Genomic DNA, 22215 nt, shown 5'->3' on the forward strand with positions numbered 1-22215 from the left:
CCGGACGTGATTGGAACACGCAGCCTTCTGTTCTGGAGTCAGACGTGCTACCATTGCGCCACCAAGCCCCCTTTACGAAGGTTTAATTGGTAGAATTTTAAAAACAACTTAAAAACTGATTTTTATTATGTCTTTGACCCGGACATGATTCGAACACGCAGCCTTCTGATCTGGAGTCAGACGCGCTACTATTGCGCCACCGAGCTCCCTTTACGAAGTTTAATTGGTAGAATTCTATAAACAACTTAAAAACTAAGTTTTAATTATTTCTTTGACCCAGACGTGATTCGAACACGCAGCCTTCTGATCTGGTGTCAGACGCGCTACCATTGCGCCACCGAGCCCCCTGACGGTTTAATTGGTAGAATTTCTATAAACAACGTAAAAACTAACCTTTATTATTTGTTTGACCCGGACGTGATTCGAACACGCAGCCTTCTGATCTGGAGTCAGACGCGCTACCATTGCGCCACCGAGTCCCCTTTACGAAGGTTTAATTGGTCGAATTTCTATAAACAACGTAAAAACTAAATTTTATTATTTGTTTGACCCGGACGTGATTCGAACACGCAGCCTTCTGTTCTGGAGTCAGACGTGCTACCATTGCGCCACCAAGCCCCCTTTACGAAGGTTTAATTGGTAGAATTTTAAAAAACACTTAAAAACTGATTTTCATTATTGCTTTGACCCAGACGTGATTCCAACACGCAGCCTTCTGATCTGGAGTCAGACGCGCTACTATTGCGCCACCGAGTCCCCTTTACGAAGGTTTAATTGGTAGAATTCTAAAAACAACTTAAAAAACTGACTTTTATTCTCTCTTTGACCCGGACGTGATTCGAACACGCAGCCTTCTGATCTGGTTTCAGAAGCGCTACCATTGCGCCACCGAGCCCCCTGAACGAAGGTTAAATTGGTAGAATTTCTATAAACAACGGAAAAACTAAATTTTATTATTTGTTTGACCCGGACGTGATTCGAACACGCGGCCTTCTGATCTGGAGTCAGACGTGCTACCATTGCACCACCGAGCCCCCCTTACGAAGGTTTAATTGGTAGAATTTTAAAAACAACTTAAAAACTGACTTTTATTCTTTCTTTGACCCGGACGTGATTCCAACACGCAGCCTTCTGATCTGGAGTCAGAAGCGCTACTATTGCGCCACCGAGCTCCCGTTACGAAGTTTAATTGGTAGAATTCTATAAACAACATAAAAACTAAGTTTTAATTATTTCTTTGACCCAGACCTGATTCGAACACGCAGCCTTCTGAACTGGTGTCAGACGCACTACCATTGCGCCACCGAGCCCCCTTTACGAAGGTTTAATTGGTAGAATTCTAAAAACAACTTAAAAACTAAGTTTTAATTATTTCTTTGACCCAGACGTGATTCGAACACGCAGCCTTCTGATCTGGTGTCAGACGCGCTACCATTGCGCCACCGAGCCCCCTGACGGTTTAATTGGTAGAATTTCTATAAACAACGTAAAAACTAACCTTTATTATTTGTTTGACCCGGACGTGATTCGAACACGCAGCCTTCTGATCTGGAGTCAGACGCGCTACCATTGCGCCACCGAGTCCCCTTTACGAAGGTTTAATTGGTAGAATTTCTATAAACAACGTAAAAACTGATTTTTATTATTTCTTTGACTCGGACGTGATTCCAACACGCAGCCTTCTGATCTGGAGTCAGACGCGCTACTATTGCGCCACCGAGTCCCCTTTACGAAGGTTTAATTGGTAGAATTTCTATAAACAACGTAAAAACTAAATTTTATTATTTGTTTGACCCGGACGTGATTCGAACACGCAGCCTTCTGTTCTGGAGTCAGACGCGCTACCATTGCGCCACCGAGCCCCCATTACGAAGGTTTCATTGGTAGAATTTTAAAAACAACTTAAAAACTGATTTTTATTATTTCTTTGACCCGGACGTGATTCCAACACAAAGCCTTCTGATCTGGAGTCAGACGCGCTACCATTGCGCCACCGAGCCCCCCTTACGAAGGTTTAATTGGTAGAATTTTAAAAACAACTTAAAAACTGATTTTTATTATTTCTTTGACCCGGACGTGATTCCAACACGCAGCCTTCTGATCTGGAGTCAGACGCGCTACTATTGCGCCACCGAGCCCCCTTTACGAAGGTTTAATTGGTAGAATTCTATAAACAACTTAAAAACTAAGTTAAAACTAAGTTTTAATTATTTCTTTGACCCAGACGTGATTCGAACACGCACCCTTCTGATCTGGTGTCAGACGCGCTATCATTGCGCCACCGAGCCCCCTGACGGTTTAAATGGTAGAATTTCTATACACAACGTAAAAACTAACCTTTATTATTTGTTTGACCCGGACGTGACTCGAACACGCAGCCTTCTGATCTGGAGTCAGACGCGCTACCATTGCGCCACCGAGTCCACTTTACGAAGGTTTAATTGTTAGAATTTCTATAAACAACGTAAAAACTAAATTTTATTATTTGTTTGGCCCGGACGTGATTCGAACACGCAGCCTTCTGTTCTGGAGTCAGACGCGCTTTCATTGCGCCACCGAGCCCCCGTTACGAAGGTTTAATTGGTAGAATTTTAAAAACAACTTAAAAACTGATTTTTATTATTTCTTTGACCAGAACGTGATGCCAACACGCAGCCTTCTGATCTGGAGTCAGACGCGCTACTATTGCGCCACCGAGCCCCCTTTACGAAGGTTTAATTGGTAGAATTCTAAAAACAACTTAAAAACTGACTTTTATTCTTTCTTTGACCCGGACGTGATTCGAACACGCAGCCTTCTGATCTGGTTTCAGAAGCACTACCATTGCGCCACCGAGCCCCCTGAACGAAGGTTAAATTGGTAGAATTTCTATAAACAACGGAAAAACTAAATTTTATTATTTGTTTGACCCGGACGTGATTCGAACACGCAGCCTTCTGATCTGGAGTCAGACGCGCTACCATTGCGCCACCGAGCCCCCTTTACGAAGGTTTAATTGGTAGAATTTTAAAAACAACTTAAAAACTGATTTTTATTATTTCTTTGACCCGGACGTGATTCCAACACGCAGCCTACTGATCTGGAGTCAGACGCGCTACCATTGCGCCACCGAGTCCCCTTTACGAAGGTTTAATTGGTAGAATTCTAAAAACAACTTAAAAACTGACTTTTATTCTTTCTTTGACCCGGACGTGATTCCAACACGCAGCCTTCTGATCTGGAGTCAGAAGCGCTACTATTGCGCCACCGAGCTCCCGTTACGAAGTTTTATTGGTAGAATTCTATAAACAACATAAAAACTAAGTTTTAATTATTTCTTTGACCCAGACCTGATTCGAACACGCAGCCTTCTGATCTGGTGTCAGACGCACTACCATTGCGCCACCGAGCCCCCTGACGGTTTAATTGGTAGAATTTCTATAAACAACTTAAAAACTAACCTTTATTATTTGTTTGACCCGGACGTGATTCGAACACGCAGCCTTCTGATCTGGAGTCAGACGCGCTACCATTGCGCCACCGAGTCCCCTTTACGAAGGTTTAATTGGTAGAATTTCTATAAACAACGTAAAAACTAAATTTTATTATTTGTTTGACCCGGACGTGATTCGAACACGCAGCCTTCTGATCTGGAGTCAGACGCGCTACCATTGCGCCACCGAGTCCCCTTTACGAAGGTTTAATTGGTAGAATTTCTATAAACAACGTAAAAACTAAATTTTATTATTTGTTTGACCCGGACGTGATTCGAACACGCAGCCTTCTGTTCTGGAGTCAGACGCGCTACCATTGCGCCACCGAGCCCCCATTACGAAGGTTTCATTGGTAGAATTTTAAAAACAACTTAAAAACTGATTTTTATTATTTCTTTGACCCGGACGTGATTCCAACACAAAGCCTTCTGATCTGGAGTCAGACGCGCTACCATTGCACCACCGAGCCCCCCTTACGAAGGTTTAATTGGTAGAATTTTAAAAACAACTTAAAAACTGATTTTTATTATTTCTTTGACCCGGACGTGATTCCAACACGCAGCCTTCTGATCTGGTTTCAGAAGCGCTACCATTGCGCCACCGAGCCCCCTTAACGAAGGTTAAATTGGTAGAATTTCTATAAACAACGGAAAAACTAAATTTTATTATTTGTTTGACCCGGACGTGATTCGAACACGCAGCCTTCTGATCTGGAGTCAGACGCGCTACCATTGCGCCACCGAGCCCCCTTTACGAAGGTTTAATTGGTAGAATTTTAAAAACAACTTAAAAACTGATTTTTATTATTTCTTTGACCCGGACGTGATTCCAACACGCAGCCTTCTGATCTGGAGTCAGACGCGCTACTATTGCGCCACCGAGCCCCCATTACGAAGGTTTAATTGGTAGAATTCTAAAAACAACTTAAAAACTGACTTTTATTCTTTCTTTGACCCGGACGTGATTCCAACACGCAGCCTTCTGATCTGGAGTCAGAAGCGCTACTATTGCGCCACCGAGCTCTCTTTACGAAGTTTAATTGGTAGAATTCTATAAACAACTTAAAAACTAAGTTTTAATTATTTCTTTGACCCAGACGTGATTCGAACACGCAGCCTTCTGATCTGGTGTCAGACGCGCTACCATTGCGCCACCGAGCCCCCTGACGGTTTAATTGGTAGAATTTCTATAAACAACGTAAAAACTAACCTTTATTATTTGTTTGACCCGGACGTGATTCGAACACGCAGCCTTCTGATCTGGAGTCAGACGCGCTACCATTGCGCCACCGAGTCCCCTTTACGAAGGTTTAATTGGTAGAATTCTAAAAACAACTTAAAAACTGACTTTTATTCTTTCTTTGACCCGGACGTGATTCCAACACGCAGCCTTCTGATCTGGAGTCAGACGCGCTACCATTGCGCCACCGAGCCCCCATTACGAAGGTTTCATTGGTAGAATTTTAAAAACAACTTAAAAACTGATTTTTATTATTTCTTTGACCCGGACGTGATTCCAACACAAAGCCTTCTGATCTGGAGTCAGACGCGCTACCATTGCGCCACCGAGCCCCCCTTACGAAGGTTTAATTGGTAGAATTTTAAAAACAACTTAAAAACTGATTTTTATTATTTCTTTGACCCGGACGTGATTCCAACACGCACCCTTCTGATCTGGAGTCAGACGCGCTACTATTGCGCCACCGAGCCCCCTTTACGAAGATTTAATTGGTAGAATTCTATAAACAACTTAAAAACTAAGTTTTAATTATTTCTTTGACTCAGACGTGATTCGAACACGCAGCCTTCTGATCTTGTGTCAGACGCGCTACCATTGCGCCACCGAGCCCCCTGAACGAAAATTAAATTGGTAGAATTTCTATAAACAACGTAAAAACTAAATTTTATTATTTGTTTGACCCGGACGTGATTCGAACACGCAGCCTTCTGATCTGGAGTCAGACGCGCTGACATTGCGCCACCGAGCCCCCTGAACGAACGTTAAATTGGTAGAATTTCTATAAACAACGTAAAAACTTAATTTTATTATTTGTTTGACCCGGACGTGATTCGAACACGCAGCCTTCTGATCTGGAGTCAGACGCGCTACCATTGCGCCACCGAGCCCCCTGTACGAAAGTTTAATTGGTAGAATTCTAAAAACAACTTAAAAACTGATTTTTATTATTTCTTTGACCCGGAAGTGATTCGAACACGCAGCCTTCTGTTCTGGAGTCAGACGCGCTACCATTGCGCCACCGAGCCCCCCTTACGAAGGTTTAATTGGTAGAATTTTAAAAACAACTTAAAAACTGATTTTTATTATTTCTTTGACCCGGACGTGATTCCAACACGCAGCCTTCTGATCTGGAGTCAGACGCGCTACTATTGCGCCACCGAGCCCCCTTTACGAAGGTTTAATTGGTAGAATTCTATAAACAACTTAAAAACTAAGTTTTAATTATTTCTTTGACCCAGACGTGATTCGAACACGCAGCCTTCTGATCTGGAGTCAGACGCGCTACCATTGCGCCACCGAGTCCCCTTTACGAAGGTTTAATTGGTAGAATTTCTATAAACAACGTAAAAACTAAATTTTATTATTTGTTTGACCCGGACGTGATTCGAACACGCAGCCTTCTGTTCTGGAGTCAGACGCGCTACCATTGCGCCACCGAGCCCCCATTACGAAGGTTTCATTGGTAGAATTTTAAAAACAACTTAAAAACTGATTTTTATTATTTCTTTGACGCGGACGTGATTCCAACACAAAGCCTTCTGATCTGGAGTCAGACGCGCTACCATTGCGCCGCCGAGCCCCCCTTACGAAGGTTTAATTGGTAGAATTTTAAAAACAACTTAAAAACTGATTTTTATTATTTCTTTGACCCGGACGTGATTCCAACACGCAGCCTTCTGATCTGGAGTCAGAAGCGCTACTATTGCGCCACCGAGCTCCCGTTACGAAGTTTTATTGGTAGAATTCTATAAACAACATAAAAACTAAGTTTTAATTATTTCTTTGACCCAGACCTGATTCGAACACGCAGCCTTCTGATCTGGTGTCAGACGCACTACCATTGCGCCACCGAGCCCCCTGACGGTTTAATTGGTAGAATTTCTATAAACAACTTAAAAACTAACCTTTATTATTTGTTTGACCCGGACGTGATTCGAACACGCAGCCTTCTGATCTGGAGTCAGACGCGCTACCATTGCGCCACCGAGTCCCCTTTACGAAGGTTTAATTGGTAGAATTTCTATAAACAACGTAAAAACTAAATTTTATTATTTGTTTGACCCGGACGTGATTCGAACACGCAGCCTTCTGATCTGGAGTCAGACGCGCTACCATTGCGCCACCGAGTCCCCTTTACGAAGGTTTAATTGGTAGAATTTCTATAAACAACGTAAAAACTAAATTTTTTTATTTGTTTGACCCGGACGTGATTCGAACACGCAGCCTTCTGTTCTGGAGTCAGACGCGCTACCATTGCGCCACCGAGCCCCCATTACGAAGGTTTCATTGGTAGAATTTTAAAAACAACTTAAAAACTGATTTTTATTATTTCTTTGACCCGGACGTGATTCCAACACAAAGCCTTCTGATCTGGAGTCAGACGCGCTACCATTGCACCACCGAGCCCCCCTTACGAAGGTTTAATTGGTAGAATTTTAAAAACAACTTAAAAACTGATTTTTATTATTTCTTTGACCCGGACGTGATTCCAACACGCAGCCTTCTGATCTGGTTTCAGAAGCGCTACCATTGCGCCACCGAGCCCCCTTAACGAAGGTTAAATTGGTAGAATTTCTATAAACAACGGAAAAACTAAATTTTATTATTTGTTTGACCCGGACGTGATTCGAACACGCAGCCTTCTGATCTGGAGTCAGACGCGCTACCATTGCGCCACCGAGCCCCCTTTACGAAGGTTTAATTGGTAGAATTTTAAAAACAACTTAAAAACTGATTTTTATTATTTCTTTGACCCGGACGTGATTCCAACACGCAGCCTTCTGATCTGGAGTCAGACGCGCTACTATTGCGCCACCGAGCCCCCATTACGAAGGTTTAATTGGTAGAATTCTAAAAACAACTTAAAAACTGACTTTTATTCTTTCTTTGACCCGGACGTGATTCCAACACGCAGCCTTCTGATCTGGAGTCAGAAGCGCTACTATTGCGCCACCGAGCTCTCTTTACGAAGTTTAATTGGTAGAATTCTATAAACAACTTAAAAACTAAGTTTTAATTATTTCTTTGACCCAGACGTGATTCGAACACGCAGCCTTCTGATCTGGTGTCAGACGCGCTACCATTGCGCCACCGAGCCCCCTGACGGTTTAATTGGTAGAATTTCTATAAACAACGTAAAAACTAACCTTTATTATTTGTTTGACCCGGACGTGATTCGAACACGCAGCCTTCTGATCTGGAGTCAGACGCGCTACCATTGCGCCACCGAGTCCCCTTTACGAAGGTTTAATTGGTAGAATTCTAAAAACAACTTAAAAACTGACTTTTATTCTTTCTTTGACCCGGACGTGATTCCAACACGCAGCCTTCTGATCTGGAGTCAGACGCGCTACCATTGCGCCACCGAGCCCCCATTACGAAGGTTTCATTGGTAGAATTTTAAAAACAACTTAAAAACTGATTTTTATTATTTCTTTGACCCGGACGTGATTCCAACACAAAGCCTTCTGATCTGGAGTCAGACGCGCTACCATTGCGCCACCGAGCCCCCCTTACGAAGGTTTAATTGGTAGAATTTTAAAAACAACTTAAAAACTGATTTTTATTATTTCTTTGACCCAGACGTGATTCGAACACGCAGCCTTCTGATCTGGAGTCAGACGCGCTACTATTGCGCCACCGAGCCCCCTTTACGAAGGTTTAATTGGTAGAATTCTAAAAACAACTTAAAAACTGACTTTTATTCTTTCTTTGACCCGGACGTGATTCGAACACGCAGCCTTCTGATCTGGTTTCAGAAGCACTACCATTGCGCCACCGAGCCCCCTGAACGAAGGTTAAATTGGTAGAATTTCTATAAACAACGGAAAAACTAAATTTTATTATTTGTTTGACCCGGACGTGATTCGAACACGCAGCCTTCTGATCTGGAGTCAGACGCGCTACCATTGCGCCACCGAGCCCCCTTTACGAAGGTTTAATTGGTAGAATTTTAAAAACAACTTAAAAACTGATTTTTATTATTTCTTTGACCCGGACGTGATTCCAACACGCAGCCTACTGATCTGGAGTCAGACGCGCTACCATTGCGCCACCGAGTCCCCTTTACGAAGGTTTAATTGGTAGAATTCTAAAAACAACTTAAAAACTGACTTTTATTCTTTCTTTGACCCGGACGTGATTCCAACACGCAGCCTTCTGATCTGGAGTCAGAAGCGCTACTATTGCGCCACCGAGCTCCCGTTACGAAGTTTTATTGGTAGAATTCTATAAACAACATAAAAACTAAGTTTTAATTATTTCTTTGACCCAGACCTGATTCGAACACGCAGCCTTCTGATCTGGTGTCAGACGCACTACCATTGCGCCACCGAGCCCCCTGACGGTTTAATTGGTAGAATTTCTATAAACAACTTAAAAACTAACCTTTATTATTTGTTTGACCCGGACGTGATTCGAACACGCAGCCTTCTGATCTGGAGTCAGACGCGCTACCATTGCGCCACCGAGTCCCCTTTACGAAGGTTTAATTGGTAGAATTTCTATAAACAACGTAAAAACTAAATTTTATTATTTGTTTGACCCGGACGTGATTCGAACACGCAGCCTTCTGATCTGGAGTCAGACGCGCTACCATTGCGCCACCGAGTCCCCTTTACGAAGGTTTAATTGGTAGAATTTCTATAAACAACGTAAAAACTAAATTTTATTATTTGTTTGACCCGGACGTGATTCGAACACGCAGCCTTCTGTTCTGGAGTCAGACGCGCTACCATTGCGCCACCGAGCCCCCATTACGAAGGTTTCATTGGTAGAATTTTAAAAACAACTTAAAAACTGATTTTTATTATTTCTTTGACCCGGACGTGATTCCAACACAAAGCCTTCTGATCTGGAGTCAGACGCGCTACCATTGCACCACCGAGCCCCCCTTACGAAGGTTTAATTGGTAGAATTTTAAAAACAACTTAAAAACTGATTTTTATTATTTCTTTGACCCGGACGTGATTCCAACACGCAGCCTTCTGATCTGGTTTCAGAAGCGCTACCATTGCGCCACCGAGCCCCCTTAACGAAGGTTAAATTGGTAGAATTTCTATAAACAACGGAAAAACTAAATTTTATTATTTGTTTGACCCGGACGTGATTCGAACACGCAGCCTTCTGATCTGGAGTCAGACGCGCTACCATTGCGCCACCGAGCCCCCTTTACGAAGGTTTAATTGGTAGAATTTTAAAAACAACTTAAAAACTGATTTTTATTATTTCTTTGACCCGGACGTGATTCCAACACGCAGCCTTCTGATCTGGAGTCAGACGCGCTACTATTGCGCCACCGAGCCCCCATTACGAAGGTTTAATTGGTAGAATTCTAAAAACAACTTAAAAACTGACTTTTATTCTTTCTTTGACCCGGACGTGATTCCAACACGCAGCCTTCTGATCTGGAGTCAGAAGCGCTACTATTGCGCCACCGAGCTCTCTTTACGAAGTTTAATTGGTAGAATTCTATAAACAACTTAAAAACTAAGTTTTAATTATTTCTTTGACCCAGACGTGATTCGAACACGCAGCCTTCTGATCTGGTGTCAGACGCGCTACCATTGCGCCACCGAGCCCCCTTTACGAAGGTTTAATTGGTAGAATTCTATAAACAACTTAAAAACTAAGTTTTAATTATTTCTTTGACCCAGACGTGATTCGAACACGCAGCCTTCTGATCTGGAGTCAGACGCGCTACCATTGCGCCACCGAGTCCCCTTTACGAAGGTTTAATTGGTAGAATTTCTATAAACAACGTAAAAACTAAATTTTATTCTTTCTTTGACCCGGACGTGATTCCAACACGCAGCCTTCTGATCTGGAGTCAGACGCGCTACCATTGCGCCACCGAGCCCCCATTACGAAGGTTTCATTGGTAGAATTTTAAAAACAACTTAAAAACTGATTTTTATTATTTCTTTGACCCGGACGTGATTCCAACACAAAGCCTTCTGATCTGGAGTCAGACGCGCTACCATTGCGCCACCGAGCCCCCCTTACGAAGGTTTAATTGGTAGAATTTTAAAAACAACTTAAAAACTGATTTTTATTATTTCTTTGACCCGGACGTGATTCCAACACGCACCCTTCTGATCTGGAGTCAGACGCGCTACTATTGCGCCACCGAGCCCCCTTTACGAAGATTTAATTGGTAGAATTCTATAAACAACTTAAAAACTAAGTTTTAATTATTTCTTTGACTCAGACGTGATTCGAACACGCAGCCTTCTGATCTTGTGTCAGACGCGCTACCATTGCGCCACCGAGCCCCCTGAACGAAAATTAAATTGGTAGAATTTCTATAAACAACGTAAAAACTAAATTTTATTATTTGTTTGACCCGGACGTGATTCGAACACGCAGCCTTCTGATCTGGAGTCAGACGCGCTGACATTGCGCCACCGAGCCCCCTGAACGAACGTTAAATTGGTAGAATTTCTATAAACAACGTAAAAACTTAATTTTATTATTTGTTTGACCCGGACGTGATTCGAACACGCAGCCTTCTGATCTGGAGTCAGACGCGCTACCATTGCGCCACCGAGCCCCCTGTACGAAAGTTTAATTGGTAGAATTCTAAAAACAACTTAAAAACTGATTTTTATTATTTCTTTGACCCGGAAGTGATTCGAACACGCAGCCTTCTGTTCTGGAGTCAGACGCGCTACCATTGCGCCACCGAGCCCCCCTTACGAAGGTTTAATTGGTAGAATTTTAAAAACAACTTAAAAACTGATTTTTATTATTTCTTTGACCCGGACGTGATTCCAACACGCAGCCTTCTGATCTGGAGTCAGACGCGCTACTATTGCGCCACCGAGCCCCCTTTACGAAGGTTTAATTGGTAGAATTCTATAAACAACTTAAAAACTAAGTTTTAATTATTTCTTTGACCCAGACGTGATTCGAACACGCAGCCTTCTGATCTGGAGTCAGACGCGCTACCATTGCGCCACCGAGTCCCCTTTACGAAGGTTTAATTGGTAGAATTTCTATAAACAACGTAAAAACTAAATTTTATTATTTGTTTGACCCGGACGTGATTCGAACACGCAGCCTTCTGTTCTGGAGTCAGACGCGCTACCATTGCGCCACCGAGCCCCCATTACGAAGGTTTCATTGGTAGAATTTTAAAAACAACTTAAAAACTGATTTTTATTATTTCTTTGACGCGGACGTGATTCCAACACAAAGCCTTCTGATCTGGAGTCAGACGCGCTACCATTGCGCCGCCGAGCCCCCCTTACGAAGGTTTAATTGGTAGAATTTTAAAAACAACTTAAAAACTGATTTTTATTATTTCTTTGACCCGGACGTGATTCCAACACGCAGCCTTCTGATCTGGAGTCAGACGCGCTTTTATTGCGCCACCGAGCCCCCTTTACGAAGTTTAATTGGTAGAATTCTATAAACAACTTAAAAACTTAGTTTTAATTATTTCTTTGACCCAGACGTGATTCGAACACGCAGCCTTCTGATCTGGTGTCAGACGCGCTACCATTGCGCCACCGAGCCCCCTGACGGTTTAAATGGTAGAATTTCTATACACAACGTAAAAACTAACCTTTATTATTTGTTTGACCCGGACGTGACTCGAACACGCAGCCTTCTGATCTGGAGTCAGACGCGCTACCATTGCGCCACCGAGTCCCCTTTACGAAGGTTTAATTGGTAGAATTTCTATAAACAACGTAAAAACTAAATTTTATTATTTGTTTGACCCGGACGTGATTCGAACACGCAGCCTTCTGTTCTGGAGTCAGACGCGCTACCATTGCGCCACCGAGCCCCCATTACGAAGGTTTCATTGGTAGAATTTTAAAACCAACTTAAAAACTGATTTTTATTATTTCTTTGACCCGGACGTGATTCCAACACAAAGCCTTCTGATCTGGAGTCAGACGCGCTACCATTGCGCCACCGAGCCCCCCTTACGAATGTTTAATTGGTAGAATTTTAAAAACAACTTAAAAACTGATTTTTATTATTTCTTTGACACGGACGTGATTCCAACACGCAGCCTTCTGATCTGGAGTCAGACGCGCTACTATTGCGCCACCGAGCCCCCTTTACGAAGGTTTAATTGGTAGAATTCTATAAACAACTTAAAAACTAACTTTTAATTATTTCTTTGACCCAGACGTGATTCGAACACGCAGCCTTCTGATCTTGTGTCAGACGCGCTACCATTGCGCCACCGAGCCCCCTGACGGTTTAATTGGTAGAACTTCTATAAACAACGTAAAAACTAAATTTTATTCTTTGTTTGACCCGGACGTGATTCGAACACGCAGCCTTCTTTTCTGGAGTCAGACGCGCTACCATTGCGCCACCGAGCCCCCATTACGAAGGTTTCATTGGTAGAATTTTAAAAACAACTTAAAAACTGATTTTTATTATTCCTTTGACGCGGACGTGATTCCAACACAAAGCCTTCTGATCTGGAGTCAGACGCGCTACCATTGCGCCGCCGAGCCCCCCTTACGAAGGTTTAATTGGTAGAATTTTAAAAACAACTTAAAAACTGATTTTTATTATTTCTTTGACCCGGACGTGATTCCAACACGCAGCCTTCTGATCTGGAGTCAGACGCGCTACTATTGCGCCACCGAGCCCCCTTTACGAAGTTTAATTGGTAGAATTCTATAAACAACTTAAAAACTTAGTTTTAATTATTTCTTTGACCCAGACGTGATTCGAACACGCAGCCTTCTGATCTGGTGTCAGACGCGCTACCATTGCGCCACCGAGCCCCCTGACGGTTTAAATGGTAGAATTTCTATACACAACGTAAAAACTAACCTTTATTATTTGTTTGACCCGGACGTGACTCGAACACGCAGCCTTCTGATCTGGAGTCAGACGCGCTACCATTGCGCCACCGAGTCCCCTTTACGAAGGTTTAATTGGTAGAATTTCTATAAACAACGTAAAAACTAAATTTTATTATTTGTTTGACCCGGACGTGATTCGAACACGCAGCCTTCTGATCTGGAGTCAGACGCGCTACCATTGCGCCACCGAGTCCCCTTTACGAAGGTTTAATTGGTAGAATTTCTATAAACAACGTAAAAACTAAATTTTATTATTTGTTTGACCCGGACGTGATTCGAACACGCAGCCTTCTGTTCTGGAGTCAGACGCGCTACCATTGCGCCACCGAGCCCCCATTACGAAGGTTTCATTGGTATAATTTTAAAACCAACTTAAAAACTGATTTTTATTATTTCTTTGACCCGGACGTGATTCCAACACAAAGCCTTCTGATCTGGAGTCAGACGCGCTACCATTGCGCCACCGAGCCCCCCTTACGAATGTTTAATTGGTAGAATTTTAAAAACAACTTAAAAACTGATTTTTATTATTTCTTTGACACGGACGTGATTCCAACACGCAGCCTTCTGATCTGGAGTCAGACGCGCTACTATTGCGCCACCGAGCCCCCTTTACGAAGGTTTAATTGGTAGAATTCTATAAACAACTTAAAAACTAAGTTTTAATTATTTCTTTGACCCAGACGTGATTCGAACACGCAGCCTTCTGATCTTGTGTCAGACGCGCTACCATTGCGCCACCGAGCCCCCTGACGGTTTAATTGGTAGAACTTCTATAAACAACGTAAAAACTAAATTTTATTCTTTGTTTGACCCGGACGTGATTCGAACACGCAGCCTTCTTTTCTGGAGTCAGACGCGCTACCATTGCGCCACCGAGCCCCCATTACGAAGGTTTCATTGGTAGAATTTTAAAAACAACTTAAAAACTGATTTTTATTATTTCTTTGACGCGGACGTGATTCCAACACAAAGCCTTCTGATCTGGAGTCAGACGCGCTACCATTGCGCCGCCGAACCCCCCTTACGAAGGTTTAATTGGTAGAATTTTAAAAACAACTTAAAAACTGATTTTTATTATTTCTTTGACCCGGACGTGATTCCAACACGCAGCCTTCTGATCTGGAGTCAGACGCGCTACTATTGCGCCACCGAGCCCCCTTTACGAAGTTTAATTGGTAGAATTCTATAAACAACTTAAAAACTTAGTTTTAATTATTTCTTTGACCCAGACGTGATTCGAACACGCAGCCTTCTGATCTGGTGTCAGACGCGCTACCATTGCGCCACCGAGCCCCCTGACGGTTTAAATGGTAGAATTTCTATACACAACGTAAAAACTAACCTTTATTATTTGTTTGACCCGGACGTGACTCGAACACGCAGCCTTCTGATCTGGAGTCAGACGCGCTACCATTGCGCCACCGAGTCCCCTTTACGAAGGTTTAATTGGTTGAATTTCTATAAACAACGTAAAAACTAAATTTTATTATTTGTTTGACCCGGACGTGATTCGAACACGCAGCCTTCTGATCTGGAGTCAGACGCGCTACCATTGCGCCACCGAGTCCCCTTTACGAAGGTTTAATTGGTAGAATTTCTATAAACAACGTAAAAACTAAATTTTATTATTTGTTTGACCCGGACGTGATTCGAACACGCAGCCTTCTGTTCTGGAGTCAGACGCGCTACCATTGCGCCACCGAGCCCCCATTACGAAGGTTTCATTGGTAGAATTTTAAAAACAACTTAAAAACTGATTTTTATTATTTCTTTGACCCGGACGTGATTCCAACACAAAGCCTTCTGATCTGGAGTCAGACGCGCTACCATTGCGCCACCGAGCCCCCCTTACGAAGGTTTAATTGGTAGAATTTTAAAAAAAACTTAAAAACTGATTTTTATTATTTTTTTGACCCGGACGTGATTCCAACACGCACCCTTCTGATCTGGAGTCAGACGCGCTACTATTGCGCCACCGAGCCCCCTTTACGAAGGTTTAATTGGTAGAATTCTATAAACAACTTAAAAACTAAGTTTTAATTATTTCTTTGACCCAGACGTGATTCGAACACGCAGCCTTCTGATCTTGTGTCAGACGCGCTACCATTGCGCCACCGAGCCCCCTGAACGAAAATTAAATTGGTAGAATTTCTATAAACAACGTAAAAACTAAATTTTATTATTTGTTTGACCCGGACGTGATTCGAACACGCAGCCTTCTGTTCTGGAGTCAGACGCGCTACCTTTGCGCCACCGAGCCCCCATTACGAAGGTTTCATTGGTAGAATTTTAAAAACAACTTAAAAACTGATTTTTATTATTTCTTTGACCCGGACGTGATTCCAACACAAAGCCTTCTGATCTGGAGTCAGACGCGCTACCATTGCGCCACCGAGCCCCCCTTACGAAGGTTTAATTGGTAGAATTTTAAAAACAACTTAAAAACTGATATTTATTATTTCTTTGACCCGGACGTGATTCCAACACGCAGCCTTCTGATCTGGAGTCAGACGCGCTACTATTGCGCCACCGAGCCCCCTTTACGAAGGTTTAATTGGTAGAATTCTATAAACAACTTAAAAACTAAGTTTTAATTATTTCTTTGACCGGGACGTGATTCGAACACGCAGCCTTCTGATCTGGAGTCAGACGCGCTGACATTGCGCCACCGAGCCCCCTGAACGAACGTTAAATTGGTAGAATTTCTATAAACAACGTAAAAACTTAATTTTATTATTTGTTTGACCCGGACGTGATTCGAACACGCAGCCTTCTGATCTGGAGTCAGACGCGCTACCATTGCGCCACCGAGCCCCCTGTACGAAAGTTTAATTGGTAGAATTCTAAAAACAACTTAAAAACTGATTTTTATTATTTCTTTGACCCGGAAGTGATTCGAACACGCAGCCTTCTGTTCTGGAGTCAGACGCGCTACCATTGCGCCACCGAGCCCCCCTTACGAAGGTTTAATTGGTAGAATTTTAAAAACAACTTAAAAACTGATTTTTATTATTTCTTTGACCCGGACGTGATTCCAACACGCAGCCTTCTGATCTGGAGTCAGACGCGCTACTATTGCGCCACCGAGCCCCCTTTACGAAGGTTTAATTGGTAGAATTCTATAAACAACTTAAAAACTAAGTTTTAATTATTTCTTTGACCCAGACGTGATTCGAACACGCAGCCTTCTGATCTGTAGTCAGACGCGCTACCATTGCGCCACCGAGTCCCCTTTACGAAGGTTTAATTGGTAGAATTTCTATAAACAACGTAAAAACTAAATTTTATTATTTGTTTGACCCGGACGTGATTCGAACACGCAGCCTTCTGTTCTGGAGTCAGACGCGCTACCATTGCGCCACCGAGCCCCCATTACGAAGGTTTCATTGGTAGAATTTTATAAACAACTTAAAAACTGATTTTTATTATTTCTTTGACACGGACGTGATTCCAACACAAAGCCTTCTGATCTGGAGTGAGACGCGCTACCATTGCGCCACCGAGCCCCCCTTACGAATGTTTAATTGGTAGAATTTTAAAAACAACTTAAAAACTGATTTTTATTATTTCTTTGACCCGGATGTGATTCCAACACGCAGCCTTCTGATCTGGAGTCAGACGCGCTACTATTGCGCCACCGAGCCCCCTTTACGAAGGTTTAATTGGTAGAATTCTATAAACAACTTAAAAACTAAGTTTTAATTATTTCTTTGACCCAGACGTGATTCGAACACGCAGCCTTCTGATCTTGTGTCAGACGCGCTACCATTGCGCCACCGAGCCCCCTGACGGTTTAATTGGTAGAATTTCTATAAACAACTTAAAAACTAAATTTTATTCTTTGTTTGACCCGGACGTGATTCGAACACGCAGCCTTCTGTTCTGGAGTCAGACGCGCTACCATTGCGCCACCGAGCCCCCATTACGAAGGTTTCATTGGTAGAATTTTAAAAACAACTTAAAAACTGATTTTTATTATTTCTTTGACGCGGACGTGATTCCAACACAAAGCCTTCTGATCTGGTTTCAGACGCGCTACCATTGCGCCGCCGAGCCCCCCTTACGAAGGTTTAATTGGTAGAATTTTAAAAACAACTTAAAACCTGATTTTTATTATTTCTTTGACCCGGACGTGATTCCAACACGCAGCCTTCTGATCTGGACTCAGACGCGCTACTATTGCGCCACCGAGCCCCCTTTACGAAGGTTTAATTGGTAGAATTCTATAAACAACTTAAAAACTTAGTTTTAATTATTTCTTTGACCCAGACGTGATTCGAACACGCAGCCTTCTGACCTGGTGTCAGACGCGCTACCATTGCGCCACCGAGCCCCCTGACGGTTTAATTGGTAGAATTTCTATAAACAACGGAAAAACTAAATTTTATTATTTGTTTGACCCGGACGTGATTCCAACACGCAGCCTTCTGATCTGGAGTCAGACGCGCTACTATTGCGCCACCGAGTCCCCTTTACGAAGGTTTAATTGGTAGAATTCTAAAAACAACTTAAAAACTGACTTTTATTCTTTCTTTGACCCGGACGTGATTCGAACACGCAGCCTTCTGTTCTGGAGTCAGACGCGCTATCATTGCGACACCGAGCCCCCGTTACGAAGGTTTAATTGGTAGAATTTATAAACAACTTAAAAACTGATTTTTATTATTCCTTTGACCCGAACGTGATGCCAACACGCAGCCTTCTGATCTGGAGTCAGACGCGCTACTATTGCGCCACCGAGTCCCCTTTACGAAGGTTTAATTGGTAGAATTCTAAAAACAACTTAAAAACTAAGTTTTAATTATTTCTTTGACCCGGACGTGATTCGAACACGCAGCCTTCTGATCTGGAGTCAGACGCGCTGACATTGCGCCACCGAGCCCCCTGAACGAACGTTAAATTGGTAGAATTTCTATAAACAACGTAAAAACTTAATTTTATTATTTGTTTGACCCGGACGTGATTCGAACACGCAGCCTTCTGATCTGGAGTCAGACGCGCTACCATTGCGCCACCGAGCCCCCTGTACGAAAGTTTAATTGGTAGAATTCTAAAAACAACTTAAAAACTGATTTTTATTATTTCTTTGACCCGGAAGTGATTCGAACACGCAGCCTTCTGTTCTGGAGTCAGACGCGCTACCATTGCGCCACCGAGCCCCCCTTACGAAGGTTTAATTGGTAGAATTTTAAAAACAACTTAAAAACTGATTTTTATTATTTCTTTGACCCGGACGTGATTCCAACACGCAGCCTTCTGATCTGGAGTCAGACGCGCTGCTATTGCGCCACCGAGCCCCCTTTACGAAGGTTTAATTGGTAGAATTCTATAAACAACTTAAAAACTAAGTTTTAATTATTTCTTTGACCCAGACGTGATTCGAACACGCAGCCTTCTGATCTGTAGTCAGACGCGCTACCATTGCGCCACCGAGTCCCCTTTACGAAGGTTTAATTGGTAGAATTTCTATAAACAACGTAAAAACTAAATTTTATTATTTGTTTGACCCGGACGTGATTCGAACACGCAGCCTTCTGTTCTGGAGTCAGACGCGCTACCATTGCGCCACCGAGCCCCCATTACGAAGGTTTCATTGGTAGAATTTTAAAAACAACTTAAAAACTGATTTTTATTATTTCTTTGACCCGGACGTGATTCCAACACAAAGCCTTCTGATCAGGAGTCAGACGCGCTACCATTGCGCCACCGAGCCCCCCTTACGAATGTTTAATTGGTAGAATTTTAAAAACAACTTAAAAACTGATTTTTATTATTTCTTTGACCCGGATGTGATTCCAACACGCAGCCTTCTGATCTGGAGTCAGACGCGCTACTATTGCGCCACCGAGCCCCCTTTACGAAGGTTTAATTGGTAGAATTCTATAAACAACTTAAAAACTAAGTTTTAATTATTTCTTTGACCCAGACGTGATTCGAACACGCAGCCTTCTGATCTTGTGTCAGACGCGCTACCATTGCGCCACCGAGCCCCCTGACGGTTTAATTGGTAGAATTTCTATAAACAACGTAAAAACTAAATTTTATTCTTTGTTTGACCCGGACGTGATTCGAACACGCAGCCTTCTGTTCTGGAGTCAGACGCGCTACCATTGCGCCACCGAGCCCCCATTACGAAGGTTTCATTGGTAGAATTTTAAAAACAACTTAAAAACTGATTTTTATTATTTCTTTGACGCGGACGTGATTCCAACACAAAGCCTTCTGATCTGGAGTCAGACGCGCTACCATTGCGCCGCCGAGCCCCCCTTACGAAGGTTTAATTGGTAGAATTTTAAAAACAACTTAAAAACTGATTTTTATTATTTCTTTGACCCGGACGTGATTCCAACACGCAGCCTTCTGATCTGGAGTCAGACGCACTTTTATTGCGCCACCGAGCCCCCTTTACGAAGTTTAATTGGTAGAATTCTATAAACAACTTAAAAACTTAGTTTTAATTATTTCTTTGACCCAGACGTGATTCGAACACGCAGCCTTCTGATCTGGTGTCAGACGCGCTACCATTGCGCCACCGAGCCCCCTGACGGTTTAATTGGTAGAATTTCTATAAACAACGTAAAAACTAAATTTTATTATTTGTTTGACCCGGACGTGATTCGAACACGCAGCCTTCTGTTCTGGAGTCAGACGCGCTACCATTGCGCCACTGAGCCCCCATTACGAAGGTTTCATTGGTAGAATTTTAAAAACAACTTAAAAACTGATTCAAAAAAAAAAATTCAAAATTCAAAAATGTTTATTTTTTACTTTTCATTACATTACAGTTTGCTACGGGGCTAAGTCACATTGTGACTTGTAAGCCCCGTGCCTATCTGCTTAATTTAATTTAACAATTTAATTTAATCAAATAAAAAATAGATTTAACAATGGTGTCTTATAATAATTCGTGTTAAAGATTCATGAAAAAAGATTTAATGAATATATGTTATATCCACTTAAAATTGAACAGTGGCATGGTATATTATAAAATATTTAACAATTGGTTATTGGCTTTATAAAAACAAATTAAATAAAAAAGTAAAGGTTTTATTATTTTTTTCTAATATTAGTGATTTTATAGTCTTTTTAAATCTAGTTAAAGTCGGTTTTGCTTGAATTTCAGGTGATATTGTGTTATATAATTTTATTCCCGTATAAAAGATAGACGTGAATTTTTTTGAGGTGTTACATTTAGGTAAATCTAATAGCTCTAGTGATCTAGTATGTCTATTTTTCTGCTTCTGTTTTAGTAGGCTATTTTCCCGCCTAATGTTTGTGTATATGAAACATAAGCTATTATACTGTATACTCTCTTGTATGTTTAAAATTTTTGCCCTAGTAAAATACTCTTGGGTATGGTCTCTAAATGACAAATTATAAATTGATCTAATTGCCCTTTTTTGTAGGATATGTATCCTATTTTTATTAGCTTTTGTTGTGTTGCCCCAGAATTGTATTCCATAAGAGAACACCGAATTAAATAATGCGTGGTATATTTCAATTAGGATATTTCTGGGTACCATTTTTCTACAATGGTAAAGCAATCCATTCACTCGGGCTAATTTTGAGCTGGTTATATTGACATGACTGTCCCAGGTTAGGTGTTTATCAAAGTATAGGCCTAGATATTTGTATTTATCTACTATTTTAATTTTTTCCTTATTAAGTTCGATACCATTTAGTACCCTACTGACATCTCTACCCCTATTATGGAATATAATGCCTTCCGTCTTTTTTATATTAAGGAGAAGCCCATTATCTGTGATCCACTTAAATATCTTATCTAGGTAGTGGTTTGATTGATCTATTGCATTTATTGGGTTTGCGGATTTATATAAAAGGAGCGCGTCATCTGCGTACATGAACATGTTACCAGACGGTGCCTGTTTAATGAGGTCATTTATGAATAGATTAAATAAGAGTGGTGATATTATAGAGCCCTGCGGGACTCCCGATATTAATTGATTTTTATTATTTCTTTGACCCGGACGTGATTCCAACACAAAGCCTTCTGATCTGGAGTCAGACGCGCTACCATTGCGCCACCGAGCCCCCCTTACGAAGGTTTAATTGGTAGAATTTTAAAAACAACTTAAAAACTGATTTTTATTATTTCTTTGACCCGGACGTGATTCCAACACGCAGCCTTCTGATCTGGAGTCAGACGCGCTACTATTGCGCCACCGAGCCCCCTTTACGAAGGTTTAATTGGTAGAATTCTATAAACAACTTAAAAACTAAGTTTTAATTATTTCTTTGACCCAGACGTGATTCGAACACGCAGCCTTCTGATCTTGTGTCAGACGCGCTACCATTGCGCCACCGAGCCCCCTGACGGTTGGTAGAAATTCTATAAACAACGTAAAAACTAAATTTTATTCTTTGTTTGACCCGGACGTGATTCGAACACGCAGCCTTCTGTTCTGGAGTCAGACGCGCTACCATTGCGCCACCGAGCCCCCTTTACGAAGGTTTAATTGGTAGAATTCTAAAAACAACTTAAAAACTGACTTTTATTCTTTCTTTGACCCGGACGTGATTCGAACACGCAGCCTTCTGATCTGGTTTCAGAAGCGCTACCATTGCGCCACCGAGCCCCCTGAACGAAGGTTAAATTGGTAGAATTTCTATACACAACGTAAAAACTAACCTTTATTATTTGT

At 42.1% G+C, this 22215-nt stretch overlaps 69 non-coding genes across 69 annotated transcripts; all 69 read right to left on the reverse strand.

Moving 5' to 3' along the window:
- Positions 1–272: 272 nt before the first annotated feature.
- Positions 273–344, reverse strand: TRNAW-CCA (transfer RNA tryptophan (anticodon CCA)). Its single transcript has one exon. It is a non-coding gene; the product is annotated as a tRNA-Trp (tRNA).
- Positions 345–407: 63 nt separating this feature from the next.
- On the reverse strand, positions 408–479 carry TRNAW-CCA (transfer RNA tryptophan (anticodon CCA)). Its single transcript has one exon. It is a non-coding gene; the product is annotated as a tRNA-Trp (tRNA).
- Positions 480–962: 483 nt separating this feature from the next.
- On the reverse strand, positions 963–1034 carry TRNAW-CCA (transfer RNA tryptophan (anticodon CCA)). Its single transcript has one exon. It is a non-coding gene; the product is annotated as a tRNA-Trp (tRNA).
- Positions 1035–1377: 343 nt separating this feature from the next.
- Positions 1378–1449, reverse strand: TRNAW-CCA (transfer RNA tryptophan (anticodon CCA)). The gene has a single exon. It is a non-coding gene; the product is annotated as a tRNA-Trp (tRNA).
- A 63-nt stretch (positions 1450–1512) lies between these two features.
- Positions 1513–1584, reverse strand: TRNAW-CCA (transfer RNA tryptophan (anticodon CCA)). Its single transcript has one exon. It is a non-coding gene; the product is annotated as a tRNA-Trp (tRNA).
- Positions 1585–1790: 206 nt separating this feature from the next.
- TRNAW-CCA (transfer RNA tryptophan (anticodon CCA)) lies at positions 1791–1862 on the reverse strand. Its single transcript has one exon. It is a non-coding gene; the product is annotated as a tRNA-Trp (tRNA).
- A 489-nt stretch (positions 1863–2351) lies between these two features.
- Positions 2352–2423, reverse strand: TRNAW-CCA (transfer RNA tryptophan (anticodon CCA)). Its single transcript has one exon. It is a non-coding gene; the product is annotated as a tRNA-Trp (tRNA).
- Positions 2424–2905: 482 nt separating this feature from the next.
- On the reverse strand, positions 2906–2977 carry TRNAW-CCA (transfer RNA tryptophan (anticodon CCA)). Its single transcript has one exon. It is a non-coding gene; the product is annotated as a tRNA-Trp (tRNA).
- A 477-nt stretch (positions 2978–3454) lies between these two features.
- On the reverse strand, positions 3455–3526 carry TRNAW-CCA (transfer RNA tryptophan (anticodon CCA)). The gene has a single exon. It is a non-coding gene; the product is annotated as a tRNA-Trp (tRNA).
- A 67-nt stretch (positions 3527–3593) lies between these two features.
- On the reverse strand, positions 3594–3665 carry TRNAW-CCA (transfer RNA tryptophan (anticodon CCA)). Its single transcript has one exon. It is a non-coding gene; the product is annotated as a tRNA-Trp (tRNA).
- Positions 3666–3732: 67 nt separating this feature from the next.
- On the reverse strand, positions 3733–3804 carry TRNAW-CCA (transfer RNA tryptophan (anticodon CCA)). The gene has a single exon. It is a non-coding gene; the product is annotated as a tRNA-Trp (tRNA).
- Positions 3805–4147: 343 nt separating this feature from the next.
- Positions 4148–4219, reverse strand: TRNAW-CCA (transfer RNA tryptophan (anticodon CCA)). Its single transcript has one exon. It is a non-coding gene; the product is annotated as a tRNA-Trp (tRNA).
- Positions 4220–4561: 342 nt separating this feature from the next.
- TRNAW-CCA (transfer RNA tryptophan (anticodon CCA)) lies at positions 4562–4633 on the reverse strand. The gene has a single exon. It is a non-coding gene; the product is annotated as a tRNA-Trp (tRNA).
- A 63-nt stretch (positions 4634–4696) lies between these two features.
- TRNAW-CCA (transfer RNA tryptophan (anticodon CCA)) lies at positions 4697–4768 on the reverse strand. The gene has a single exon. It is a non-coding gene; the product is annotated as a tRNA-Trp (tRNA).
- A 66-nt stretch (positions 4769–4834) lies between these two features.
- On the reverse strand, positions 4835–4906 carry TRNAW-CCA (transfer RNA tryptophan (anticodon CCA)). Its single transcript has one exon. It is a non-coding gene; the product is annotated as a tRNA-Trp (tRNA).
- Positions 4907–5249: 343 nt separating this feature from the next.
- On the reverse strand, positions 5250–5321 carry TRNAL-CAA (transfer RNA leucine (anticodon CAA)). The gene has a single exon. It is a non-coding gene; the product is annotated as a tRNA-Leu (tRNA).
- Positions 5322–5388: 67 nt separating this feature from the next.
- Positions 5389–5460, reverse strand: TRNAW-CCA (transfer RNA tryptophan (anticodon CCA)). The gene has a single exon. It is a non-coding gene; the product is annotated as a tRNA-Trp (tRNA).
- Positions 5461–5527: 67 nt separating this feature from the next.
- Positions 5528–5599, reverse strand: TRNAW-CCA (transfer RNA tryptophan (anticodon CCA)). The gene has a single exon. It is a non-coding gene; the product is annotated as a tRNA-Trp (tRNA).
- Positions 5600–5942: 343 nt separating this feature from the next.
- TRNAW-CCA (transfer RNA tryptophan (anticodon CCA)) lies at positions 5943–6014 on the reverse strand. The gene has a single exon. It is a non-coding gene; the product is annotated as a tRNA-Trp (tRNA).
- A 67-nt stretch (positions 6015–6081) lies between these two features.
- TRNAW-CCA (transfer RNA tryptophan (anticodon CCA)) lies at positions 6082–6153 on the reverse strand. The gene has a single exon. It is a non-coding gene; the product is annotated as a tRNA-Trp (tRNA).
- A 477-nt stretch (positions 6154–6630) lies between these two features.
- Positions 6631–6702, reverse strand: TRNAW-CCA (transfer RNA tryptophan (anticodon CCA)). Its single transcript has one exon. It is a non-coding gene; the product is annotated as a tRNA-Trp (tRNA).
- Positions 6703–6769: 67 nt separating this feature from the next.
- TRNAW-CCA (transfer RNA tryptophan (anticodon CCA)) lies at positions 6770–6841 on the reverse strand. Its single transcript has one exon. It is a non-coding gene; the product is annotated as a tRNA-Trp (tRNA).
- Positions 6842–6908: 67 nt separating this feature from the next.
- TRNAW-CCA (transfer RNA tryptophan (anticodon CCA)) lies at positions 6909–6980 on the reverse strand. The gene has a single exon. It is a non-coding gene; the product is annotated as a tRNA-Trp (tRNA).
- A 343-nt stretch (positions 6981–7323) lies between these two features.
- TRNAW-CCA (transfer RNA tryptophan (anticodon CCA)) lies at positions 7324–7395 on the reverse strand. Its single transcript has one exon. It is a non-coding gene; the product is annotated as a tRNA-Trp (tRNA).
- Positions 7396–7737: 342 nt separating this feature from the next.
- Positions 7738–7809, reverse strand: TRNAW-CCA (transfer RNA tryptophan (anticodon CCA)). Its single transcript has one exon. It is a non-coding gene; the product is annotated as a tRNA-Trp (tRNA).
- Positions 7810–7872: 63 nt separating this feature from the next.
- TRNAW-CCA (transfer RNA tryptophan (anticodon CCA)) lies at positions 7873–7944 on the reverse strand. Its single transcript has one exon. It is a non-coding gene; the product is annotated as a tRNA-Trp (tRNA).
- Positions 7945–8010: 66 nt separating this feature from the next.
- TRNAW-CCA (transfer RNA tryptophan (anticodon CCA)) lies at positions 8011–8082 on the reverse strand. Its single transcript has one exon. It is a non-coding gene; the product is annotated as a tRNA-Trp (tRNA).
- Positions 8083–8286: 204 nt separating this feature from the next.
- On the reverse strand, positions 8287–8358 carry TRNAW-CCA (transfer RNA tryptophan (anticodon CCA)). Its single transcript has one exon. It is a non-coding gene; the product is annotated as a tRNA-Trp (tRNA).
- Positions 8359–8563: 205 nt separating this feature from the next.
- TRNAW-CCA (transfer RNA tryptophan (anticodon CCA)) lies at positions 8564–8635 on the reverse strand. The gene has a single exon. It is a non-coding gene; the product is annotated as a tRNA-Trp (tRNA).
- Positions 8636–9112: 477 nt separating this feature from the next.
- Positions 9113–9184, reverse strand: TRNAW-CCA (transfer RNA tryptophan (anticodon CCA)). The gene has a single exon. It is a non-coding gene; the product is annotated as a tRNA-Trp (tRNA).
- Positions 9185–9251: 67 nt separating this feature from the next.
- Positions 9252–9323, reverse strand: TRNAW-CCA (transfer RNA tryptophan (anticodon CCA)). Its single transcript has one exon. It is a non-coding gene; the product is annotated as a tRNA-Trp (tRNA).
- Positions 9324–9390: 67 nt separating this feature from the next.
- Positions 9391–9462, reverse strand: TRNAW-CCA (transfer RNA tryptophan (anticodon CCA)). The gene has a single exon. It is a non-coding gene; the product is annotated as a tRNA-Trp (tRNA).
- Positions 9463–9805: 343 nt separating this feature from the next.
- TRNAW-CCA (transfer RNA tryptophan (anticodon CCA)) lies at positions 9806–9877 on the reverse strand. The gene has a single exon. It is a non-coding gene; the product is annotated as a tRNA-Trp (tRNA).
- Positions 9878–10219: 342 nt separating this feature from the next.
- TRNAW-CCA (transfer RNA tryptophan (anticodon CCA)) lies at positions 10220–10291 on the reverse strand. The gene has a single exon. It is a non-coding gene; the product is annotated as a tRNA-Trp (tRNA).
- A 67-nt stretch (positions 10292–10358) lies between these two features.
- TRNAW-CCA (transfer RNA tryptophan (anticodon CCA)) lies at positions 10359–10430 on the reverse strand. Its single transcript has one exon. It is a non-coding gene; the product is annotated as a tRNA-Trp (tRNA).
- A 67-nt stretch (positions 10431–10497) lies between these two features.
- On the reverse strand, positions 10498–10569 carry TRNAW-CCA (transfer RNA tryptophan (anticodon CCA)). Its single transcript has one exon. It is a non-coding gene; the product is annotated as a tRNA-Trp (tRNA).
- A 343-nt stretch (positions 10570–10912) lies between these two features.
- TRNAL-CAA (transfer RNA leucine (anticodon CAA)) lies at positions 10913–10984 on the reverse strand. Its single transcript has one exon. It is a non-coding gene; the product is annotated as a tRNA-Leu (tRNA).
- A 67-nt stretch (positions 10985–11051) lies between these two features.
- On the reverse strand, positions 11052–11123 carry TRNAW-CCA (transfer RNA tryptophan (anticodon CCA)). Its single transcript has one exon. It is a non-coding gene; the product is annotated as a tRNA-Trp (tRNA).
- A 67-nt stretch (positions 11124–11190) lies between these two features.
- TRNAW-CCA (transfer RNA tryptophan (anticodon CCA)) lies at positions 11191–11262 on the reverse strand. Its single transcript has one exon. It is a non-coding gene; the product is annotated as a tRNA-Trp (tRNA).
- A 343-nt stretch (positions 11263–11605) lies between these two features.
- On the reverse strand, positions 11606–11677 carry TRNAW-CCA (transfer RNA tryptophan (anticodon CCA)). The gene has a single exon. It is a non-coding gene; the product is annotated as a tRNA-Trp (tRNA).
- A 67-nt stretch (positions 11678–11744) lies between these two features.
- TRNAW-CCA (transfer RNA tryptophan (anticodon CCA)) lies at positions 11745–11816 on the reverse strand. Its single transcript has one exon. It is a non-coding gene; the product is annotated as a tRNA-Trp (tRNA).
- Positions 11817–12158: 342 nt separating this feature from the next.
- On the reverse strand, positions 12159–12230 carry TRNAW-CCA (transfer RNA tryptophan (anticodon CCA)). Its single transcript has one exon. It is a non-coding gene; the product is annotated as a tRNA-Trp (tRNA).
- Positions 12231–12293: 63 nt separating this feature from the next.
- Positions 12294–12365, reverse strand: TRNAW-CCA (transfer RNA tryptophan (anticodon CCA)). Its single transcript has one exon. It is a non-coding gene; the product is annotated as a tRNA-Trp (tRNA).
- A 67-nt stretch (positions 12366–12432) lies between these two features.
- On the reverse strand, positions 12433–12504 carry TRNAW-CCA (transfer RNA tryptophan (anticodon CCA)). The gene has a single exon. It is a non-coding gene; the product is annotated as a tRNA-Trp (tRNA).
- Positions 12505–12847: 343 nt separating this feature from the next.
- TRNAL-CAA (transfer RNA leucine (anticodon CAA)) lies at positions 12848–12919 on the reverse strand. The gene has a single exon. It is a non-coding gene; the product is annotated as a tRNA-Leu (tRNA).
- Positions 12920–13396: 477 nt separating this feature from the next.
- TRNAW-CCA (transfer RNA tryptophan (anticodon CCA)) lies at positions 13397–13468 on the reverse strand. Its single transcript has one exon. It is a non-coding gene; the product is annotated as a tRNA-Trp (tRNA).
- A 63-nt stretch (positions 13469–13531) lies between these two features.
- TRNAW-CCA (transfer RNA tryptophan (anticodon CCA)) lies at positions 13532–13603 on the reverse strand. Its single transcript has one exon. It is a non-coding gene; the product is annotated as a tRNA-Trp (tRNA).
- A 67-nt stretch (positions 13604–13670) lies between these two features.
- Positions 13671–13742, reverse strand: TRNAW-CCA (transfer RNA tryptophan (anticodon CCA)). The gene has a single exon. It is a non-coding gene; the product is annotated as a tRNA-Trp (tRNA).
- A 67-nt stretch (positions 13743–13809) lies between these two features.
- TRNAW-CCA (transfer RNA tryptophan (anticodon CCA)) lies at positions 13810–13881 on the reverse strand. Its single transcript has one exon. It is a non-coding gene; the product is annotated as a tRNA-Trp (tRNA).
- A 343-nt stretch (positions 13882–14224) lies between these two features.
- TRNAL-CAA (transfer RNA leucine (anticodon CAA)) lies at positions 14225–14296 on the reverse strand. The gene has a single exon. It is a non-coding gene; the product is annotated as a tRNA-Leu (tRNA).
- Positions 14297–14773: 477 nt separating this feature from the next.
- Positions 14774–14845, reverse strand: TRNAW-CCA (transfer RNA tryptophan (anticodon CCA)). The gene has a single exon. It is a non-coding gene; the product is annotated as a tRNA-Trp (tRNA).
- A 63-nt stretch (positions 14846–14908) lies between these two features.
- On the reverse strand, positions 14909–14980 carry TRNAW-CCA (transfer RNA tryptophan (anticodon CCA)). Its single transcript has one exon. It is a non-coding gene; the product is annotated as a tRNA-Trp (tRNA).
- Positions 14981–15047: 67 nt separating this feature from the next.
- On the reverse strand, positions 15048–15119 carry TRNAW-CCA (transfer RNA tryptophan (anticodon CCA)). Its single transcript has one exon. It is a non-coding gene; the product is annotated as a tRNA-Trp (tRNA).
- Positions 15120–15186: 67 nt separating this feature from the next.
- Positions 15187–15258, reverse strand: TRNAW-CCA (transfer RNA tryptophan (anticodon CCA)). The gene has a single exon. It is a non-coding gene; the product is annotated as a tRNA-Trp (tRNA).
- A 343-nt stretch (positions 15259–15601) lies between these two features.
- Positions 15602–15673, reverse strand: TRNAL-CAA (transfer RNA leucine (anticodon CAA)). The gene has a single exon. It is a non-coding gene; the product is annotated as a tRNA-Leu (tRNA).
- A 621-nt stretch (positions 15674–16294) lies between these two features.
- TRNAW-CCA (transfer RNA tryptophan (anticodon CCA)) lies at positions 16295–16366 on the reverse strand. The gene has a single exon. It is a non-coding gene; the product is annotated as a tRNA-Trp (tRNA).
- Positions 16367–16709: 343 nt separating this feature from the next.
- TRNAC-ACA (transfer RNA cysteine (anticodon ACA)) lies at positions 16710–16781 on the reverse strand. The gene has a single exon. It is a non-coding gene; the product is annotated as a tRNA-Cys (tRNA).
- A 67-nt stretch (positions 16782–16848) lies between these two features.
- On the reverse strand, positions 16849–16920 carry TRNAW-CCA (transfer RNA tryptophan (anticodon CCA)). The gene has a single exon. It is a non-coding gene; the product is annotated as a tRNA-Trp (tRNA).
- A 343-nt stretch (positions 16921–17263) lies between these two features.
- On the reverse strand, positions 17264–17335 carry TRNAL-CAA (transfer RNA leucine (anticodon CAA)). Its single transcript has one exon. It is a non-coding gene; the product is annotated as a tRNA-Leu (tRNA).
- Positions 17336–17398: 63 nt separating this feature from the next.
- Positions 17399–17470, reverse strand: TRNAW-CCA (transfer RNA tryptophan (anticodon CCA)). Its single transcript has one exon. It is a non-coding gene; the product is annotated as a tRNA-Trp (tRNA).
- A 1031-nt stretch (positions 17471–18501) lies between these two features.
- Positions 18502–18573, reverse strand: TRNAW-CCA (transfer RNA tryptophan (anticodon CCA)). Its single transcript has one exon. It is a non-coding gene; the product is annotated as a tRNA-Trp (tRNA).
- A 343-nt stretch (positions 18574–18916) lies between these two features.
- Positions 18917–18988, reverse strand: TRNAC-ACA (transfer RNA cysteine (anticodon ACA)). The gene has a single exon. It is a non-coding gene; the product is annotated as a tRNA-Cys (tRNA).
- A 67-nt stretch (positions 18989–19055) lies between these two features.
- On the reverse strand, positions 19056–19127 carry TRNAW-CCA (transfer RNA tryptophan (anticodon CCA)). Its single transcript has one exon. It is a non-coding gene; the product is annotated as a tRNA-Trp (tRNA).
- Positions 19128–19193: 66 nt separating this feature from the next.
- Positions 19194–19265, reverse strand: TRNAR-CCU (transfer RNA arginine (anticodon CCU)). Its single transcript has one exon. It is a non-coding gene; the product is annotated as a tRNA-Arg (tRNA).
- Positions 19266–19470: 205 nt separating this feature from the next.
- On the reverse strand, positions 19471–19542 carry TRNAL-CAA (transfer RNA leucine (anticodon CAA)). Its single transcript has one exon. It is a non-coding gene; the product is annotated as a tRNA-Leu (tRNA).
- A 63-nt stretch (positions 19543–19605) lies between these two features.
- TRNAW-CCA (transfer RNA tryptophan (anticodon CCA)) lies at positions 19606–19677 on the reverse strand. Its single transcript has one exon. It is a non-coding gene; the product is annotated as a tRNA-Trp (tRNA).
- Positions 19678–20019: 342 nt separating this feature from the next.
- Positions 20020–20091, reverse strand: TRNAW-CCA (transfer RNA tryptophan (anticodon CCA)). Its single transcript has one exon. It is a non-coding gene; the product is annotated as a tRNA-Trp (tRNA).
- Positions 20092–21809: 1718 nt separating this feature from the next.
- On the reverse strand, positions 21810–21881 carry TRNAL-CAA (transfer RNA leucine (anticodon CAA)). Its single transcript has one exon. It is a non-coding gene; the product is annotated as a tRNA-Leu (tRNA).
- Positions 21882–21939: 58 nt separating this feature from the next.
- TRNAW-CCA (transfer RNA tryptophan (anticodon CCA)) lies at positions 21940–22011 on the reverse strand. Its single transcript has one exon. It is a non-coding gene; the product is annotated as a tRNA-Trp (tRNA).
- Between the last annotated feature and the right edge of the window lie 204 nt (positions 22012–22215).

This window comes from Phalangium opilio, unplaced genomic scaffold, assembly GCF_054372755.1.
Source record: "Phalangium opilio isolate 3A_F unplaced genomic scaffold, DU_Popi_V2 ptg000352l_1, whole genome shotgun sequence".
Lineage (NCBI taxonomy): Eukaryota > Metazoa > Arthropoda > Arachnida > Opiliones > Phalangiidae > Phalangium > Phalangium opilio.